At 35.4% G+C, this 22,537-nt stretch overlaps 1 pseudogene across 1 annotated transcript; it reads right to left on the bottom strand.

The window, feature by feature from the left end:
• Positions 1 to 5,836: 5,836 nt before the first annotated feature.
• LOC145011300 ((-)-beta-pinene synthase, chloroplastic-like) lies at positions 5,837 to 7,976 on the bottom strand (annotated as a pseudogene). Its single transcript, XR_013664079.1, has 4 exons — positions 7,759 to 7,976; positions 7,389 to 7,670; positions 6,131 to 6,193; positions 5,837 to 6,027 (listed from the first exon to the last, which is right to left on the bottom strand). The product of XR_013664079.1 is annotated as a (-)-beta-pinene synthase, chloroplastic-like (transcript).
• Positions 7,977 to 22,537: the final 14,561 nt, after the last annotated feature.

Raw genomic sequence — 22,537 nt, forward strand, 5'->3', positions numbered from 1 at the left:
CTTTCCTAATGAGTTCCAATGCAGATCTTGGCGAGGTCCTTTCTTTCATCAAGAGTGTCAAGATCTTGAGCTAGGATCCAATCATTATTTTCTTAATTCTGGAGTTGGTATCTTGTCTCTGAGATCACTACTTCAGTTGGGATCATGGATTCTTCTCCAAATACTAAGGAGTATAAGGTTTGACATGTTGCGATTTTATCATTAGTCCTATCTACCCACAGGATAACAGAAAGTTCTTCAGCATAAATTCCATTCTTTTCGCATGGTATCTTTTTCAGGTTATTCACTATGATATTATTACTAGAGTTTGCTTGACCGTTAGCTTGAGGGTGAACTACGGTGGACATTAAAATTTGATTCCCCAAATGTTACAAAAGGCCCTTGTTCGTTTTTGCTTATGAATTAAGATCCCTTATCACATATCATTTCGGTCGGGAATTCGAATCTAGTCAGGTAATTGTACTTAATGAACAAGTCTACTTCCTTATCTCTTACTGGAACAGAAGTATCAACTTTGATAGATTTTGAGAAGTAATCTATCGTCGCTAGCATGAAGAATTTTCCGCCTGGTGTCTTTGATAGTCTCCCAACTATGTCAATACCTCACTTCATGAATAGCCAAAGCGAAATGGCGAGGTGTAAAGGTTCCACTAGTTGATGAAGGATATTGTTGTGTCTTTGGAAAACATCACACTTTTGAGTGTATAAGAAATCATCTCTCTTCATTGTTGGCTAATGGTATCCTATTCTTAATACTTTGTGTGAAATCCCCATTTTCACGGCCAGAAAAGACCGATTTTGTTTATGCTTTATGAAAATCAGGGTATCTCTTTTAGTAAAAATGTTGCAGAATTTGTTCCCATAAAAACATGATAAATATGTTATCAAAGTATTTCCAAAGAAACTTATTTTATTCATTTTAAAACATTTGGGATGTCATCACCAATACAAAAACATAACCATAAACAGAAATTACATCCATTTACACTAGTGATCTATATCTGCTTAATCTCTCAGTGTAATGTAACTTCATATCAACACCAGTGATATAAATAAACTGAGTTGGTCAGGTTGGGAAACCTGGGGAGTACATAGGGTTTTCAACCCACAATAATATAAAAATTATATTTAAACAATCAAACAATCAACTTATTTACCCATCCCCATTATCTTCTTTACGCTTAAGGATCTACCCTAAGAATCATCTATTCGACGTTCATTCATTCCTAAGGATCATCCTAAGGAATCGACACGAAGTACATCGTTTCCATGTTTTACACAACGGGCACTAAGTCTACATAGTCGTCAGGGTTTAGGCATCAAGTCTGCATGATCGCCAAGGTTTACACAACGAGCACTAAGTCTACATAGTCGCTAGGGTTTAGGCATCAAGTCTGGATGATCACGAAGGTTTACACAACGAGCACTAAGTCTACATAGTCGCAAGGGTTTAGGCATCAAGTCTGCATGATAGCTAGGGTTTAGGCATCAAGTCTGCATGATAACCAGGGTTTAGGCATCAAGTCTGCATGATAGCTAGGGTTTAGGTATCAAGTCTACATGATCACCAAGGTTTAGGTATCAAGTTTGCATGATCACCAAGGTTTACGCACCAAGTTTGCATGGATGCCAGGGTTTAGAGTACACCTGGTGAACACATCGTTCACAACACCTACAGGTTGCGTGCCTGCTAGTGTTCCACTGGACTGTCTAGAATAGTCTGTGGTTGTCATCCATTTTCTGCTGAATGTCGGGGCCATCATTTGCGAAAGGCTTCAGACATCGTCCACCTCTCATTCTCACCTTGTGATCTATAACACCTCTAAACTCATCATCCAACTCATATTCCATCTATTACATATACAGATGTTTTACCCAAACATTATCGTAGATATAAAATACATATACAATGTAAATCATTTAAAACATGTTTAAAATCGTTCATCTAGCATAGACAGCGAGTACTCAGATAATATGCACACATAGCACGTAATTTATATAAAATACCTCATAACTATGTGTAAGATGAAAGTAACTATGCACTCACAATATGTAATATATATTAAATACTTCATATCTATGTGTAAGATGAAAGGGACCATGCACTGACAACTCGTAATATATATTAAATACTTCATATCTATGTGTAAGATGAAAGGGACCATGCACTCACAACACGGAATATATATTAAATACTTCATATCTATATATAAGATGAAACGGACTATGCATTCACCTGAGAAGGTGATGACTCGGTACTCGGATAGCGCTTCGTTTACTTTAAAATAATTTTCTTCGACGAAACCTAGTATTATTACATCTAGATTTTAGTCTAATATTTATTGTGACTAATTATTATTATTATTATTATTATTATTATTATTATTATTAGCTGTTTACCCGCGCCAAGCGACGGGTACAAAAAGTTTTTTTAGAAATTAAGTTATACAAACGATTAATTTTTTTTGCGTCAATGGTTTACTATATCCTAACAGTTATCAATTAAAGTCATTCATAAAAATATGGTTTTAAATTTTTTAAATTAATTTTTTTTCATAATTACAAATAATGACATAATAACAAATATGATTTAACTTAAAGGATCATTTAATAATTGAACTAAAAATATTGATATACAATTTGAATAAAATGTTATTGAGTTGATGAATACCCATGTCCAAACAAATGTGAAACCATCTCTATTATCTCTTTAGCTAAATCTCGATTTCTTAAGGCTATAATATTTATAAAATATAAATGTCTGCACAAGCCATACATAATAATACATGGAACAAAAACCAAAATATGCAAAAGGAAACTAACTATATACACTCTAAATAAAAAACAACTTCAAAATTTGGCACCATGAAGATTGAAACGTATGGATGAGAGTTGCATCCACTGCCAAATGACATCAAACGACATTCATTAAAAAAATTTAAAGGAAATCAAATCTATAAATAGAAGAAAAACTCAAATAAACAATAAAGAAAACAAACACCACTTTCAACATATTTACAAAATGAATATCTGCACATTTTCCAATGATGTGATACTGGTAACAGATTTGTTCCAGCGGGAATAGAAGAAGTTCAGAACTTCTGATAAGAATCTGTAGGAAGTTGAATATTTCCATTGGTATTTGCACAAAGATAATATTATGTAATTAATAGTTTCGACAACATAATAACCCAATTCAAAGATGATACATATAATTGTTTCAAAATTTTGTAAACCACAATTTGTAAGGATAGAACCTGAGTGTTGTGAAAAGTAAGTTCGTATTTCTTGCATTTAATCCAAATTAAGCAATAAATAGCAGCATACTTTTCATAAATTTGTTTATTATACAACCATACTTTCACTTTATTCCATTTAACCCAAATTAAGTGAATAGATTTAACCGACAAATCAAATAAAAGGCAGAAAGCAAACAAAACATATGTATATCTTGATTTTTGTTCTTCATTTTAGAAATTAAAAAACATAAATCAATTAGAAAGCAAACAACAAAATCCAAAACCTGATAAAATCAAATGAAAAATAGATGTGAATAAGCTTACAGACTAAACTCGTGGACTAATTACTCATACATTATATCCATTCCCATGTTCTATTTGTGCATGACATCCAACAATTTGTATCTTTTGGGCTAATGACAAACCTTTTTACTTTTGTTTCTAGGTGTCTTGTCCTTGGTTATCAAAATAATTTTAGTGAAGTTACAAAAGAAGTAAATATGTTTGAATTAAACCATCTTGTGTAATCAACCTATTCCAACAAAAAAATATATAAATTTCACATCTAACTAACTACAACATATTGTATATCATCACTACAGTATCTGACTAACTAAGAAGCTGTACAATGAAATCAAGAATAGGATGACTTTGCACAGTTAACTTATAACGATGGCTCTACTGTGTTGGAATATGACCCCACTCACATGTTTCAGCAAAAGCCCAAATCAAAACAATAGACAACCCCACAAAATCAAATAAACTAATAATTTCATTTTTTTTGAATAACCACATAACCATTTAATTTATAAAATAGGTTTTTAAAATAACCAAAAAATCGCAAGTATTAGGCCTCCTACACAAACTCATTAGAGCTTACCATTCTTGCAGTTCCTCCACGAAATAAGTTGAATATTTGATGTAAAAAGCCTAACCTGAAACAGATTATTATTAAAAAAAACGTAATTGGATATCAATGATTCTACAAACAGATGAAAGCATAAGAAATACAAAATCTTAACATAGGCCAAACAAAAAACTATCTTTGATTTTGTAAAACAAACGTTTATAAGAAATTATGCTTAAATAAAAGATGTATAACAAATTCATATCACTTTTCAAGAGACTTTTCAAGTACACACTTTCCTAGAGCTTCATCACCATATTAGAGCATCTCTAGTGCTAGAAATCATTCAAACCAAACACCTTTGCTTGTTTCGAGGGGAAGGGTGTGAGGATGACTGTGGTGGGAAACAAATAAACACCATGCATATATAAAACCTTCAACTTGAACATGACGGCCATCCAAAAAGTAAATTTTTAAGATTCAAACAAAATAATTTCAACCACAATGTGGGGGAATCAAAGAAATAAAAGCTTTAACCAAAAATGGTTCAAGAAAAAAAAATCAAATCTGAGAAATCGGCTGACATTGCCATGTTTTTAGAGATAGAAAGAGGAGGATAAAAAAGAGCAAAATGAAAAAGTATGTCGTGTAGCTATCCTTAGATTTTCATTCGAGGGTCAAGCTTTGATAAGGTTTAATAGAGAAGAAAGATAAATCAAACACAAAATACCGTTACAACACCAAAAAGTAGAAAAAGAATGCTGATATAAAACAGAAACATACCAAATGTGAAGCAATTCGAAGCTTCTGAGGAACACTTGACCTCATGACATCTTTTCCACCGTCATTTTCATGTTTATGTAACAAAGTATTGAAATCTTTTCCTTTAGAACTTGGATTAAGCGGAAACCTAGAGAGGAAAATAAGGACAGTTTTAAATCAGAAAAAAGCAAAGGGTGTAATCAGAAGCTTTATGTAAAAGTATACCTGGAGGACGTTGACTTAAGGGCTCCAAACTATGGGCGTATATGATCTGTAATGAGTGGTTGCAATCAATGATTGAGAGGGAGAGAATAAGGATGGAGAGAAAGTGACAGGGATAGAGTAGTGGCAGCGATGGTGTAGTAGTTGTTCGACTTTAAGATGTAAGGTACTGGTGTGGTGATGGAATAACAACAGCTACTATGCTTTTTCTAATCAGGGAACAACTGCCCTTGCCTCCTCAACAAATCAGCTTGATGACATTCAACATTTTGGGGATGTTTCCCTGGATGATAATATTTGTACAATATGGGATGCAGCTAATCCAAGCTATTGTCTACATGCACACACTGGACATACCTCACATGTTATGTCCCTAAAAGATCATTAGGTTCAAATGGAAACCCTAGAAACAGAAGATTGGAGACAGAACAGTACAAAAATGTATTGTATCAATGAAGTAAATGGAAACTCAATCATTGATAGTCAAATTATTTTTAGAAATTTGTTTTCAAATAAATTTAATATGTGCCCAGTAATCAAGGCCATGATGCAAGAGAATAAAAAACAAACAACAAATAACTTAATACCCAAAAATCCTTCCAATACAAACTTTTAGGAAAAAAGAGACTTGACATATCATCCCTTATTCCTAGTTGTTACATTCTTAGAAAACCCAAATAGAAGAAAAATGAAAATTGAATGTAGAGTAGTAACCACACCTGACATGGATGTAGAAAGCTGACATGGATGTAGAATGCATCCCACATGCACCAATCAAGTAATCAAGTTAGGTATAATACCAATCAAAAGAGGTCACGACAATAAGATGTGATCCTCATCTTACTCTTAGGGTTTTAATATAACATCTTATATGTCATCTCATTTATCGAGTGGTAGAATCCAATGAAACACATCTTCGTATATTGTGGAAGCTTTTCGACCAAATTGATGTCCCTTCTACAAATTACAAATGTATTTTGAAATAATGTGGAATTTATTCAATTACTAATTAATCAACTTGTAATTCCAAGGAAAAAAGAGCATATATATTTACAATTACCTCTCAATAACGTCAGTAAATTGTTGAAATTCATTGGCACATCATAGACTAAAGGTGATGGACCTGGTGTTGCAGTTTTACAAGGAGAATTAGAGAGAACAAAGTACAAAACGACACGGGGCAAATTTTATGTGGTATATTCACTACTTCAAAAAATAATGTTACATTCTACCTACTTATCCTATCAATTAGCTAAAAACCTGGAAACACTAAACCACTTAATTGCTAGTTTCTAAAGAAAAGGGAAAATGACCAACATGGCCTTTGAAAACATCCTACATGAATAAACTGGAAATAAAATGGTCTCCATACTTTCTAGATTATACCAACATAGACATCGTCAATAGTAGTTATTATGGCGTTAACCTTCGATGGTGTTTTCCTTTCATCACTAAAGTGAGGTAGGTAATTAACAACAACCGTCCACATGAAATCCTCCACCAATCGATCTCGGGCAAAACTTAATTTCTTATCCCAACCTGTACTTCTTCACCGTCTGTTCATTTGTGTCATAAACTATCATCTTTAGTCTATTCTAGTACCTCTAACTATAGTGTATTTATAGGATATCTAACAAGTCGCAATGAAATAATGCATCCACATATGTAAGAAATGTTACCTTGAAGAGTGCTTTATTAGATCTTCAAGGTGTATAGCTTGTACAATATTAAAATCCAATTTTGCAAGATCCAAAAGGGTCGGATTCATGCCACTTTTATTCTCAAATTCTAGGATAAACCATTTTTCCTCTACCCTTGGTACTCTCCAGTGCAGGGGAAGCTCTAAAGGGTGAGTTAACAATGATGATAAATTTTCATTAATTTCCTTTATATTTTCTTTGAGATACTTAGTTGTGAAATCTCTTAAATCGTCCAATATGCCTTCATTCTCAAAGGAATATATGAAAGTTAATGAACACCCCTCTAGCTAATAAATAACTTACATGAACACCCTTCCTTCTAACTAATGAAAAATATCGTAAGGGTACAAGAAATATATTTGTCTAATAAAATAATATAAAGCCTCGTACACGTTCAGCGTGCACATCATATCATTGTATAAGTTCGGCTTGAGATTTCGAGTTGCGTAGCTGAAGTTGTGAAATATGTCTAATTATATACAAAAAAAAATAATGATGAAAGTGTTAATTTTTTGACACGTGTTCTATGAAACTTCATACTTTTGGATGTTGGACCAATATAGTAATCTTTAAATTATTTTAAGCGAAATGAAACATTAGAGGTTATAAAATTTGTACCTTCAAGAACATCATAGCCATGTATTCTCGTCAATCTAAAACCAAGGGCTTTATGGTTTAGATCCATTCTATACCACTTCTCTTGAGTTTTATAGTAATTGTGGTAAATCATCTCCAAGAGATAACTTATGTCATCCACAAAATGATATGTTATTCCAAGTCTCTGTAAATCATCAATGAGTTCAAGGGTACTCAAGGTATGGCTCATGGCCGGCTGTGCGTATCATGCATCGACTTCACTACAGCTTTCAAAGTATCTGCTCTAGTCATGTAATCATTTCCCTGCGCATGTAGCTTAAATTTCTGAATACACTAGCAAATTAAAAATGACATGTAAAATGGAAATAGTTATTGAAATTAAATAGCATACTTTGTATTTGGTAGAGAGTGACTGAATATGATAAAATGACCATAAAGATACTTTATAGTTTGCTGATCGTCTAACCAGGGATTGAGCAGTCGTGATGGTTGTTGAAGTGGATTTTGATGAATAAAATGGCTTGCAAATGTTAAATCCTTTCCTTTTGGCATAAGAATTTTTGTAAAAGAAGGTTGAATTGGAAAAGAAGCACACTAAAGCCATTGAGAAGGAGGTGCATCAAAACCAAATGCCACAATTGAGCAAATGCACAATTTTTAATGACATTGTGATGTGGTTATTAGCACATTAGATATAACATCCATGTATTAACTGAGTTAATTAAAAAAAATTAAATATAAAGGTCTAACTATTTAAGAACTTTGGATTATAGGAAAATAAGAAAAATAATAAATTATTAAAATTGATTTTTTTATTTTATAATTTAAATTTAAATAAATAAATAAAATAAACTAATGAGCTTCAATTTAAGAATTTTGAAATACAAAGGTAATCCATTAATGAAATTGATATTTATTTATTACTATATTTATTGTAAATATTACATTTAAGTTTTATATGAAATTTATTAAAATAGAAAAACTAATAATATAACATGTGGAAAATAAATTGATTTAAAATAACCACAAAATAACTTTTAACAAATTAAATGAGATTGTGACATATGATAAAAAAAAACCTTCATTGATTTGAGTAAATTATATAATTCCACCGGTTTCCCTTTTTTATAGTAAAAAAATACTCACAATATTATCTTAATTTCAATGCTTTAGGTGGACGATATAAATTTTTTGTGTAGTCGGTCCTATCATGTTGACCATGCATGTAATGTTTTAAACATGCTTTTAATTGAAGACACAAATCTATGGACATTACTGTTAGCCTCATAATCCAGGGAGTTAAGATGCGTGCTAAACACGCCGAGGCCATGGGGTTGACGCACTAAAAAATATTTTTAGTAGTGAGATGATGCCCCTAATCGGTAGCCACTATTGCTCTGTAGCTACAAGTTCATTGAGATCTTCTTTTTCTAAAGCAAATCAACATAGATTCTTGAATAATCCATATTACCTCTCCTTCTATTGTAACAAAAGATTCCTTTTTTATGTGGAAAAGGTCGGTATCAATAATTATGATTTTACGTAAGGATAATTTCTCAATATCTTGTTCATTACCAACAAAATATTTTCTTTGTGTGTCGGTAAAAAAACCATACTTTTTTAGAGAGAGATACTATTTCAACAATCGAGTCACAAGTATCTAACATATTCATACCTAAGGCTTTTCTACAAACTGGTGACGAAACGTATAACTTATACAAATCTTTCCATTTTCCAAGTCGATCCAATCAATTCGTTCGTAGAGCTATTTACTCGGTCTGCATATTGTCCTCACAATTACCGTTGTAGAATTTAATTGTCATCGCTAAAATACTAGGTTGTAGTAATTGACTGTGGCCACTAATGCAATTTTTTTTAATTAAAAAATAAATAAATTTTATATAATTAATATTATATAAAGTTAGAAATAAAATAAATGTTGAGTTCTAGTTCAAAAATAGTTTCATAAACTAGAAAAATATAGCAACTAAAAACTTTAATTTTTGAAATAATATAAATATTTTATACTCACCAATGATCTTCTTGCAAGTTATAGAAAGATTAAAACACCAACCAAAGAAGAGATGAAGAAATAACAACCTTTGTAGTTCTTTGGGTCCTCTTAGGAGGTTTGGAAGTTGATGAAAAATGTGGAACCGCTGAGATACCAACAATGACTCAACTTGATGTAGATGCTAGTCCAAAACTCTTAAACACTTAAGCTTTAAGTTCATAACCAATATGAACTTAAAGAGGGCATGAAGATGCAAGTGTTCTTCAAGTTTTCTAAACAAAACTAGAAAGAATGGGAGAGGTCTCGGCCACTTGCAAGAAGTGAAGGATGAGCACTATAGCCAAATGCAAGCCTCTTATTTATATGCATAAAGTGAAGGTATTAACCATTAAGTCATTACACTTTTAGCCAAGGTTGCAGAACTCACTACTGGGTACCTGCTCGGCCAACTAGCGAGTAGCGAGTACTCGGGAGTATTTGAATTCTGTAATTTGTGTAGAAATATTTTTAAGAAAATTTTATATGTCAAAATCATAAGTTAAAACCATAATTTGATTGAAATATATAACTAAATTAGATACATATGAATACATAAAACTTGAAATATATATATATATATATATATATATATATATATATATATATATATATATATATATATATATATATATATATATATATAGTAACTGTTTACCCGCGCAAAGCGGCGGACGACAAATAGTTTGTTTCGACAATTAATTTTTTTTCGATGGAGAATGATTATTTTCAATTCAATCATTAGTTTGTTCTAGGAAACATGTCATATTAAAAATAAAGAAAATTGATGAAATGATCAAATTATAGGGTGTTGAGTATTTATTTGGATGAAAAAAGATCTGGTCAAAACCTTGGAAGACAAGATTTATAGGAGTTTGTTTAAGTTTTAATATTATTTTATTAGTAATTACATGTACAATTAGCTTAATGATTTGGACGTCTTAAAAAAATATTATTATTTTATTCAATCTATTTTTAGAAATAGTGAGATTTGTTTTATAAGATAGTATATATATATATATATATATATATATATATATATATATATATATATATATATATATATAGAGAGAGAGAGAGAGAGAGAGTAATAATCATATGTGTGTGTTAAATAATAAATCATTTAGTGTATTGTACATATTAATCTAGAAATTCTTGATTTTTTTCTTTTTATGACAGTTTTGACCATTTAACCAAGTTTGACCGAGTTGACCAAGTTTGACCGTGTTGGCCGAGTTTGACCAAGTAGGCCCGAGTTAGAGAGATATTAACCAAATTTTGACCGAGGTTGACCGATTTTTTGTCACAACTAGCAATTTTGATGCCTTGTAAACATTGAACAATGATAATAAATGTGAACAACCAATGCGAAAACATGTAAGATGGTTATTCAATAACAACATAATTTTAATCAAACACTTCATACAAGCACTACAAATAGTCAACACATAATTGGAAACCCTAGAAATCCTTGTTTATGTCCATTTTGGACCAGGATTTCCTTATTGGTCGTAATGGACCAATAAGCTTCCAATTGGACTATCTTGGGCTTAGAACTCCTGAATGGGCTCTAATTGGACCCACTTTCATTTATTTTAATATTTTGGGCCATATTGGGCCTAGAATGAAACAAAATATTTAAATGGACGTTATCGGGCCATAACTAACCTAATTTAGCCATAATAGGTCATAAAAATTATATTTATATTTATTTGGGCCAAAAATCACTCAACATAACCATAAAAATTGGGCTTAAGCATTTAAGGCCCAAATATTCTTTCTTCCCTCTCCATTCTTGGCCCAAGCCCAATCCAAGAAGAGGAGTTGACTTATGCTTGCCACCTCATTTTTACATGGAGGTTTTCCATGCATATAACCTATATCTCCATGCACCATCTCATCACTCTCTTTTCTCTTCCTGTCCCCTTTGCTCTCGGCCGAATCCAAACACACACACACACACACACACTTCACTCAAAATTCTCTCAAAGAAACTCTATGTTTTCTTCACCAAATTTTCGAGATTAAGAAGCTTTTCAAGGAAATTACCCCACAAATTCATCATCTATGGTAAGATCATGCTTAAATCTATGATCTAACTCACTTCTTTTCATCAAAAATCATCTCTTAATCCATTCAAGTTCATGATCTTGCATCTTAGAACCCACTAAGTTCGAGATCCAGCCAAGGAACTTGCTAGGTGAGCTTCTCCAATTCGAAACCACAAGAAAAGGTGAGCTTCATACCCCTTTCTTTTCGGTTTTTATGAGTTTTATGGAGGAGAATACAAGAAAATGTGTAGATCTATGTGTATATGTATGCTATGTGTGATTTGATGCATGTGTATGTGTGATATCATGTGTTTTGTGATGAATATGTTATCAAAAAGGGTGTGAATCCGAGATCTAAGACATGAGAAAGGAAATAAACATAACTTAAGATATTTTACACTAAACAAGTCAAGAAAAATAGTTTATACAGGTTATGATGAACATACTTTAACATAAAACCCATTTTTGGGCTTAAATTGTCAAAAATACAAACTTGGGGTAAAAATCAACAAGTCACAGTTTCTTGAAGGTTAAAAGGGGTCAAAAAAATTTCTATAAATATTTTTCTGAATATTAGAAATTTCAAGGGACTTCAGATGTAAATTTTAACCTAATGGGCTAATTATGGGCTTCTCGGCCCAATAAGCCTCAAAATGCGAAATTTACAAGTTGATGGGTTGGAAATGTAACTTTTTGTAAAACAGGGGGTATTTAGCATAAAAAATGTTTATAAGGGTCAAAAATGCTTTTCATTATCAAAGAGGACCAAAAATGCTAACTTTTTAGATTTTGGGCTAAAACTGTAAAAGTTGTCAAAAATGGGTCCTTAACCGAGAATCACTATTCTAGACGGGCTGAAGCTATCAACTAAGTAAACCTTGGGTTCAAATCGTGTTTTCACCAAATAAATTGTACAAAAGTGTCAAGAAAAGTATTATAAGGACAAAAAATGAAATTTATTTTATATAAAAGGACCAAAAGTGTTATTTTTATAAAAGGAGGGTAATGAAAAGGACCAAACTCCATTTTTAAACAAATTAAGTCATTAATACAGAATAGAAGATCCACGACTACCGAAAAATGGAAAAACAAATACATTCTCAACAACAAATATCGTTACAAACGAATTGATTCGGTCTCGAATCAATAACAAAACAAAATTGATAAACAAAAGCATTTCAATAAACACACGATAACTATGATGAACTAACTTACAAACTTTGGGCTTGGAAGTTTCAAATCATGCTTGTTGGGCCTTGCTAGCCTAATAACATGATCTTTGGGCCCGAAGGGAATACACTTACATGTTATTGGGCCTCCTATGACCCAATTCCATGTAAAAGGACTTTCAATAGCTCTAAGGTGCGATTGGGCCCTAGTGGCCCATTAACACTACTAGTGAGGTCGAGAACTCAAATGCGAGTCGGGCCAAGTGTCTTCCTCATTTCTGATAGCCTTGAATAACTCATGGAAATAAAGGGACTTCGTACTCTCCTTTCTCCTCGGTTGTTGGGCTTATGAGAAATCAAAGTAAACAGATTCATGATGATAAATAATGTTAATCAGGGTGGGTGGATTAAGTGAGTAGTAACAGTCGATGCCTTTAAGAATTATTCGTAATTTGTAGTTATAAATTAGTCATTTTCTTAATGCGGGATTATAACAACTCACAAACCCTAATTAATCCAACGCCACCCGTGTAATCAAAACATTCGACGTATCAGTATAACAATAAACAAGTCATGTATTTTACGTATTGGGAAAACATCAGGTTTTCCTGGGAAGTTCAACATTTTCACTTTCGTGATGTATACAAAAATTCAACAATTATACATGTTTTGAAAATCAACAAGCATATATGTTGGATATAGTGTCTAAGTCCATAACTATATTTGGTATGTACTTGACCCGACCCGGTATGGTCCATTTGGGTTGCACTTCACCCGAACAATTTATGGATAATATTTGAGAATAGTACAAGTTATGATTTATTAATATATTATAAGTTCTAATACATTAATATAAGATCATATTATTTAATTAGTATTGATCTATAATTAATCTAGGATTAATTTTGAGATCAAAGATATTACTAATTAAATATCGGCTTCTATATTTATATAGCGTGGGCTAATGCTTATTTGGAATGGGCTAGGCTTGCATGGAAAAGTCCATGGAGCTTTAACCCATGGATCTCATGGAAATGAAGAGACATGGGTATTAGTCTTTACATGGATGTAACCCTAATCCACCACACTATATAAAGGAGGCTTTGGTTCTTGAAATCAAACTAGTTGACACTTGTTGAGGTGAGCACCGATTTCAAGATAGTAGTGACTATTCTCTCAAAGTTCCAAGTTTGTGGTGATTTGTGATTTCCATTTGAGGCATTCACACTATTGGTGCTAGGCTCTAAAACTCCAAGAAATCAACTAGTACTACAAGGTAAGTATTTCTACTAGCTTTATTTGATTCATGTTCCCCATGCCATGCTAGTTAGGATATGAACCTTGGAAAAATAATTATTTTCATGTATCATAGACAAACATAGATCCAAGGGTTATTAGGGTTGCATGTACACTTAGGAAGTGTTAGAATGCTCAAAACCCATCAATATTCACGGATCTTCTCACTTTTTATAAACAAATAGTCTTTTAAGAAAATATCGGATTTTCTGGGTTTTACAAACTACACCAAATCATTTTACCACAACATTACTTATGAAGTCACCAACATTTCATATGTTGACGTTGTTCAAAATAACTTGTATTCTCAGGTAACAGGTAAGCCGAAGAATAAGTATCAAGTAATGTCATGGTGTTTTGGTTAGGTTATCTATCAGACAGTTTATGTTATCAATTTGTAATGTCTAAAAACAATGTAATGGATATAAACAATATCAATTGTAATATTTCAATGCATGGTGATGAATTATGTTATGATTCATGTATATTCATTGTGATGGTATTCAATTTAAGTCACAAGAGCCCTCGGACGTTTCCGCCGTCTAGTTCGGGGGTGTGACAGGTTGGTATCAGAGCTCTGTTTATAGTGAACTAGCATATCTAACCACCCATTGATATGCAACTATAAACCAAAAAAAGGGACTAACACAACTTTGAACAAAACAAGTAAAACATAATGATAAAAACATTTGTGCTTGTATTAGGAAAAAGAACATAATACCGAACCAAACAAGATAATGCTAGCATCTCGGTTAAACTAGGGTTGTTCCTAGTCATATCAAGGAGTGGATGTAGCCTAATCAACTACATTTCCTCCAAGGTATAACTGTCACATGTCCCGAGGAAATCGTGATGACTAGGGAACCTAAAAACATACCCTTTTATCACAAAGAAGAGAACATCAGCTCTATCTATACAATAATAGTAGAGTCATAGGATTAATGATAGTTTATTCGTACACCTCCTCTCAGTCGCTATGGAAGGGGAGTAGCAGGGCAATTAGTTTCATCAGGCCTTAGTGGCTCACGGGATGATTGCAGATGAGCCTGAAGAAGATCAAAGGGGAGCACACGATGTTGGACCAGACGAGTACACAGACACTGACTACGAGTTCGATGAGGCTGAGGATGACATGGAGGAAGGGAAAGACTCAGGTGAGGACTCCGCCGTATCACCTGACAGCGAGGCGCAGCAAGACCATCCCACCCCACCAGTGAATCCCGCAAGGGATAATCGCTCCCCTGAAGCTGAGATTGCCGCCCTACGACAACAACTATTCGACATGAAAGCACGTGCAGTGCGAGCTGAGCATGAGAGGGATGAGTTCATTGGAGAAATGACTGAGATGGCACAGTTGTTGGCTCAGCACTTTGGCATATGATCTCGCTATTGTCATAAGGCGCTCCATAGAGTGTTAAGAATAGACTTATCTTACTAGTACCAGGATCTATGCTATGTACCATCGACTCTATGTTTAAGTGATTACACTACTCATAGAGCTGTTATGCTGCCAAACTTGTACCGCTTGTGTATGCTCTTTTGAGCAAACTTTTTATGTATCAAAGTGCGGATAATAGTAATGAAAAATCTTATGTGTTTATTGTGATGTTTTAATCTGCTATGTGTTACATATCTATGATTGTATGCTAAATTGTGAAATTACTTAAGTTTGTTCCACACACCTAGTTTATAGGATCACAACCTCACAAAAACCACAGACACTCAACATCTTTCCATTCCATGACAGAAAGATGCCTCAACGACCCACTCGTATAAACCCTGGGCCAACCGCACCCGAAGTTGACTCAGCTGCATTCCTAGCAGCTGTATCTGCTGCGGTCACTGCAGCAATGGCACAAATTCACCAAGGGAACAATGGAGGAGTCAACGGATAAGGGGCTGGAAGTTCAAGCAACGGGATGAATAAAGGACCTACCAAAACATGTTCCTACAAAGACTTCACCAACGCCAAATCACGGACCTTTAACGGCACTGGAGGAATGATCACCCTGAAATGATGGATCGAGAATGTAGAATCGGTGTTCGAGATATGTGATTGCCCTAAGAAGATGAAGGTGAAGTTTGCCACATGCACTTTCGTTGACCAAGCGCTCACTTGGTGGAACGGACATGTGGAAGCCATGACATTCCCTGTAGCCAATTCCATGCCATGGGTAGAGATGAAAGAAATGTTGATGGCCGAGTACTGCCCCCGAGGCGAAATTCAGAAAATAGAAAAAGAGCTGTGGAATCTCACTGTCCGGAACGCTGATATAAATGCATACATATCGAGGTTTAGCGAACTGTCTCTGCTGTGCCCTGGCAAGATCACCTCAGAAGGAAAGAAGATCGTACGATTCATCTGGGGACTGACCTCCCCGATCCAAGGGGATGTGATAGCTGCAAATCTCGAAACTTTCGACAGTGCCAAGAGATTAGCCAAGAAGCTGTACGACCACAAAAACAAGAAGGGTGAGAAGCCAGTGGAGGGTGAAGGTAAAAAGGATAATGATAACAAAAAGGGAAAGAACAACAAGAGGAAGGGACGTCAAGGCTCCGAATCATCCAAGAAGCAGCAAACAGTGGCAGTTAATGCTGCAACCACTCAAGTTCCATCCACACCACATGCTCCAGCCTTAGCTGCTCCAAGTGCTCCTAGGCCTTCTTCTGGTAATCTTCATAAGTGCAACAAGTGCGGTATCCATCACAATGGAGAATGCAGAGAGATGAAGTGTACCAGTTGCAATCGGAAGGGGCACACGACAAAGTACTGCAGGACCTACCCTCCTCAGAACCAACAATAAGGAAACAACAACAACAATAACCTCAACATCAACAACACCAACAATGGTGGAAACAATGTAGGACCTAGCCACACCTGCTATGGATGTGGAAGGACTGGGCATTTCCGTTGAAACTGCCCCAACGACAACAATCCTGGAAATGGAGGAACAGGAAGGGTGCTGACCATGAGTCAGGGAGAAGCGGTTCAAGGTCCCGCTGTCGTAACTGGTACGTTTCTCCTAAACCACACTTATGCATGCATCCTATTTGATACTGGAGCCAAACGAAGTTTTGTGAGCAATAAGTTTAAACATTTGTTAAAACAACAACCCCAGAAGCTCAATGAATCCTTTACGGTGGAAATGGCCAATGGAAAAACAAAATTCACTGGGGAAATCTACATCGGATGTACCCTAGCCCTAAATCAACACGTCTTTCAAATAGACTTAATTCCTGCTTCCATTGGGAGTTTTGATGTGATTATTGGCATGGACTGGTTAAGCCCCCACCATGCTGAAATTATGTGTCACGAGAAGGTCGTTCACTTTCACCTTCCAAATCATGAAACCCTAGTTATTTACGGAGACAAACCTAGCACGAACCTTTATCTCATCTCGTGCATCCATGCACAGAAACATCTACGAAAGAATGATTTGATGTTCCTGGCGCACATCGTGGATAAAACCAAGGAAGAGGTTAACGTTCAAGATATTCCTCTAGCACGTGAATTCCTAGACATATTTCCTGAAGATCTTCCTAGAGTACCCCCAGAAAGACAAGTTGAATTCCGAATCGATCTTGTTCCAGGATATACTCCCATCGCTAAATAGCCTTACCGATTAGCTCTTGCTGAGATGCAGGAATTGTCTAGCCAACTCAGTGAACTCCTGGGCAAAGGATTCATTCGACCCGACTTCTCGCCATGGGGAGCTGCAGTCCTCTTTGTCAAGAAGAAGGACAGATCTTTTAGGAGGTGCATTGTGAATAAGCTCACTGTCAAAAATCGCTATCCACTCCCACGAATCGACGATCTATTTGACCAGCTCCAAGGAGCTAGTTACTTCTCTAAGATAGATCTACGATCTGGGTACCATCAACTCAAGGTCCGGGAAGAGGATATTCCCAAAACTACTTTCCGAACTCATTACGGACATTATGAATTTATCGTAATGCCCTTCGGTCTAACGAATGCCCCTGCCGCATTCATGGACCAAATGAATCGAATCTCCCAACCATTCTGATGGGTTTTGAGTATTCTAACACTTCCTAAGTGTACATGCAACCCTAATAAACCTTGGATCTATGTTTGTCTAAGATACATGCAAAATTATTTTTCCAAAGTTCATATCCTAACTAGCATGGCATGGGGAACATGAATCCAATAAAGCTAGTAGAAATACTTACCTTGTAGTAGTAGTTGATTTCTTGGAGTTTTAGAGCCTAGCACCAATAGTGTGAATGCCTCAAATGGAAATCACAAATCACCACAAACTTGGAGCTTTGAGAGAATAGTCACTACTATCTTGAAATCAGCCCTCACCTTAACAAGTGTCAAATAGTGTGATTTCAAGAACCAAAGCCTCCTTTATATAGTGTGGTGGATTAGGGTTACATCCATGTAAACCCTAATACCCATGTCTCTTCATTTCCATGAGATCCATGGGTTAAAGCTCCATGGACTATCCATGGACTTTTCCATGCAAGCCTAGCCCATTCCAAATAAGCATTAGCCCACAATATATAAATATAGAAGCCCATATTTAATTAGTAATATCTTTGATCTCTAAATTAATCCTAGATTAATTATAGATAAATACTAATAAATAATATGATCTTATATTAATATAATAGAACTTATAATATATTAATAAATCATAACTTGTACTATTCTCAAATATTATCCATAAATTGTTCGGGTGAAGTGCAACCCAAATGGACCATGCCGGGTCGGGTCAAGTACATACCAAATATAGTTATGGACTTAGACACTATGTCCAATAGTATCCCACTTGGATAAGTCTAATAACTATAGTTGCAAGTATGAATTTAGGAACCGATCAGCAATCGTAACTCTTTAAACTCTGTTGAACTAGAACGCACCATTTTAGATAAGTGATCATATAATCCTCTACTCAAGATATCAGCCGGACAAATACTTGGAACATGGTCTTACTTATTGTCAAGCATTTGTTTCCCGATTTCCGATTTGTTTGACATAACACTTAACTAAACACATCAATTTAGTTCTAACCGGGCCTGGTACATAGGTCAAAATACAATCATCGAGGGGCCCATATATTAACTTCTAATCCTAGAAGGAACATATAAACTTCGACTCATATGTTTGTTCTACCACTCATTGAATTATACACAAAGGCACGTTTTATAACATCGAGTTACGAATGCGTTTTCATACAATCAATGCATAATCAACTCGTAAGTAACAAATCATATCTCTAGGTTTGAAGACATATATGATATTACCGTCTCACGATCACTCGAGATAAAATTCCATGAAGTGATTCCAGTGAGCGTAGGTTGAGTCCAATTCTCAGAACTTATGAGCACTCATGATTGTTGTAGCCATGTGCAACACCTTAGACCTCTGTAACCAATCATGACAGTCTTGATTCATACCTACTTCCGACATATGACCGACTGTGGAGGTTTGAATAATATGATATACCAAACATAATTATTCTGGAAGTCAAAACATGCAAAAGAAATATAGTAAACGATTGACAAGAGATAGCAACACTTTACTCATAAATAAAACACCTTTTATTCATCATCTAATGTCAATTACACTTTACAAATTTCATAATTTATCTACCTACTAAAACTTATATCATCCTTCAGCCCTATGCTCCGAGCATGCTGGAGATGCTTAACCCTACTCAGTCCCTTCATGAGGGGATCTGCTGGGTTCTCATCTGATGATACCCTCTTTGCCACGAGGATTCCTTCTTCTATTTGATGTCTGATGAAGTGATATTTTCTGTCAATGTGTCTGGATCTCCCATGATCTCTTGGTTCCTTGGCTAAGGCAACCGCACTATTGCTGGTACAACTCCAAGGTCTCCGATGAAGTTCTTTAGCCATATAGCCTCCTTTGCTGCCTCGCTTGCCGCTATGTACTATGATTCACAAGTGGAATCAGCCACTGTCTCCTGCTTGGAACTCTTCCAAGTGATTGCTCCTCCGTTTAAGGTAAAGACCCAACCCGACTGAAAGCGTAAATTATCCCTATCAGTTTGGAAGCTAGCATCACTATACCCTACAACTCTCAAGTCATCACTCCCACCGAGGGTAAGCACCCAGTCCTTAGTCCTCCGCAGGTACTTGAGGATATTCTTTACCACAATCCAGTGTTCCTTGCCAGTGTTCCCCTGATACCTACTAACCATGCTCAAAGCAAAGGCTAGATCAGGTCGAGTACACATCATAGCATACATGATCGATCCTATAGATGAAGCATAAGGTAGTCGACTCATTTATGCTATCTCAGGCTCAGTATTAGGGCTTTGTGTCTTACTCAATCTGGCGTTACTCTTAATGGGTAACTCACCTTTCTTGGAGTTATGCATGTTGAGTCTTTTCAACACCTTCTCCACATAGGTGCTTTGACTAAGTCCAATTAGTCTTTTACTCCTGTTTCTCAAAATCCTTATCCCTAGGATATAGGCAGCTTCACCAAGGTCCTTCATAGTGAAACACTTCCCAAGCCAGGACTTTACTTCCTGCAGGGTTGGGATATCATTTCCTATGAGTAGTATGTCATCCACATACAATACCAAAAAGCTAACTATACTCCCACTAGCCTTGACATAAACACAAGATTCATCTTCACTCTTAGAAAAGCCAAATTCCTTGACCTTTTCATCAAAGCAAAGATTCCATCTGCGAGGTGCTTGCTTTAATCTATAAATGGATTTCTCAAGCTTACACACTCTATTAGGGTACTCGTTGCTGACAAAACCTTCTGGTTGACTCATGTAAACATCTTCAGTCAACTTTCCATTAAGGAAAGCGGTTTTGACATCCATTTGCCAAATTTCATAGTCATGAAATGCAACTATGGCTAACATAACCCTAATAGACTTAATCTTGGCTACTGGAGGAAAGGTCTCATCATAATCCACTCAAGGATTTTGAGAGAAGCCCTTTGCAACTAGTCGAGCCGTATAAGTGTGTACATTACCATCCATGTCGGTCTTCTTCTTGAAGATCCATTTGCACCCTACAGTCTTACGACCTGGTACATTCTCAAGCAAGTTCCAAACTTGATTGTCATACATGGATTGTATCTCGCTATCCATAGCCTCTTTCTATGTAGCAGACTCGGGGCCTGCCATGGCTTCCTTGTAGCTGTTAGGTTCATCCAGACCTACTAGTGTCTCATCACTAATAAGTGTCTCACCTTCTCTAGTAATATGGAAACCATAGTAATGCTCAGGTGCATTCCTAACTCTTGTGGAATGCCTCAGTGGTACAGATTCGTCAATTGGCTCAATAGGAGTTTCCTCCTCAAGTTGCGGGCTAGGGTTTGAAGTTCCTTCACCACTTGACTCTTGAAGTTCTTCAAGGTCAATTTACCTCCCACCGTCTCCTTGGATTATAAATTCTCTCTCTCGAAAGACTCCTCTTCTTTCTACAAATACCACATTATCACTAGGTCTGTAGAAGAGGTAACCAAAGGATATTTGTGGGTAGCCGATGAAAATACACCTCTCGCTTCGGGGTTCTAGCTTATCATGAGACTCGCGCCTCACAAAAGCCTTGCAACCCCAAATATTGATATGGTCTAGTTTAGGTACTTTACCAGTCCACATCTCGTGAGGAGTTTTGGCAACTTTCTTTGTAGGGACTAGATTAAGAATATGGGCGGCAGTCTCTAAGGTATACCCCCAAAATGAGATTGGTATCGAAGCTCGACTCATCATGTAACGAACCATGTCCAACAAGGTTCGACTACGCCTCTCAACTACACCATTCAACTATGGTGTCCTGGGAGGTGTCAATTTGTTTTGAGCATTCTAACACTTCCTAAGTGTACATGCAACCCTAATAAACCTTGGATCTATGTTTGTCTAAGATACATGCAAATAATTATTTTTACAAAGTTCATATCCTAACTAGCATGGCATGGGGAACATGAATCAAATAAAGCCTGTAGAAATACTTATCTTGTAGTAGTAGTTGATTGCTTGGAGTTTTAGAGTCTAGCACCAAGAATGTGAATGCCTCAAATGGAAATCACAAATCACCACAAACTTGGAACTTTGAGAGAATAGTCGCTAATATCTTGAAATCGGCCCTCACATCAACAAGTGTCAACTAGTGTCATTTCAAGAACCAAAGTCTCCTTTATATAGTGTGGTGGATTAGGGTTACATCCATGTAAACCCTAATACCGATGTCTCTTCATTTCCATGAGATCCATGGGTTAAAGCTCCATGGACTATCCATGGACTTTTCCATGCAAGCCTAGCCCATTCCAAATAAGCATTTGCCCACAATATATAAATATTGAAGCCCATATTTAATTAGTAATATCTTTGATATCTAAATTAATCCTAGATTAATTATAGGTCAATACTAATTAAATAATATGATCTTATATTAATATATTAGAACTTATAATATATTAATAAATCATAACTTGCACTATTATCAAATATTATCCATAAATTGTTCGGGTGAAGTGCAACGCAAATGGATCATGCAGGGTCGGGTCAAGTACATACCAAATATAGTTATGGACTTAGATACTATATCCAACACATTCCTCGACAACTTTGTTATTGTTTTCATTGAAGA

The sequence above is a fragment of the Lactuca saligna genome, chromosome 8 (assembly GCF_052625555.1).
Source record: "Lactuca saligna cultivar CGN05327 chromosome 8, ASM5262555v1, whole genome shotgun sequence".
Classification (NCBI taxonomy): domain Eukaryota; kingdom Viridiplantae; phylum Streptophyta; class Magnoliopsida; order Asterales; family Asteraceae; genus Lactuca; species Lactuca saligna.